At 48.4% G+C, this 415-nt stretch overlaps 1 long non-coding RNA gene across 1 annotated transcript in view; it reads left to right on the top strand.

Moving 5' to 3' along the window:
* The window catches only part of LOC111473830, a 10,908-nt gene that overhangs the window by 5,383 nt on the left and 5,110 nt on the right, over positions 1-415 (top strand). The gene's annotated exons all lie outside the window — the stretch shown is intronic.

Here is a 415-nt window from a genome sequence, read left to right on the forward strand (position 1 = left end):
ACTGCAAACGAATACACCACAGATCGAAACTCATGCCTCTCTTGCATCAAGCGACCCCCACCACTACGTAGTGATTATATCAATCATGTACGGGGGCCCTCCATTCTGATTGGTATATCATGAAAAATCAAGCCATTTGCACTAGGCGCACTGCGCTTTCCCTTGCCCAGATGTTCTTCTCAGTCTTGGAAAGGTGACCCGCCGAAGACAGGAGCCCTTTAACATGTTTATGAAGACCTCTTAGAGAAAGGGGGTTCGATCAGTAAAGGGGACTACTTTGCCTCCCGAGAAGAAAAAGAGCCCCGCTGGACGACTGATCCCGTTGATCATATAACTGGGAGGGAACGTGTCACATTAGAGGTGAACGATCAAAGATGTCCTCTAATTACCACGATGAGGCTGGTCCCCCTTTGAT

Source organism: Cucurbita maxima, unplaced genomic scaffold, assembly GCF_002738345.1.
Source record: "Cucurbita maxima cultivar Rimu unplaced genomic scaffold, Cmax_1.0 Cma_Scf00169, whole genome shotgun sequence".
Lineage (NCBI taxonomy): Eukaryota > Viridiplantae > Streptophyta > Magnoliopsida > Cucurbitales > Cucurbitaceae > Cucurbita > Cucurbita maxima.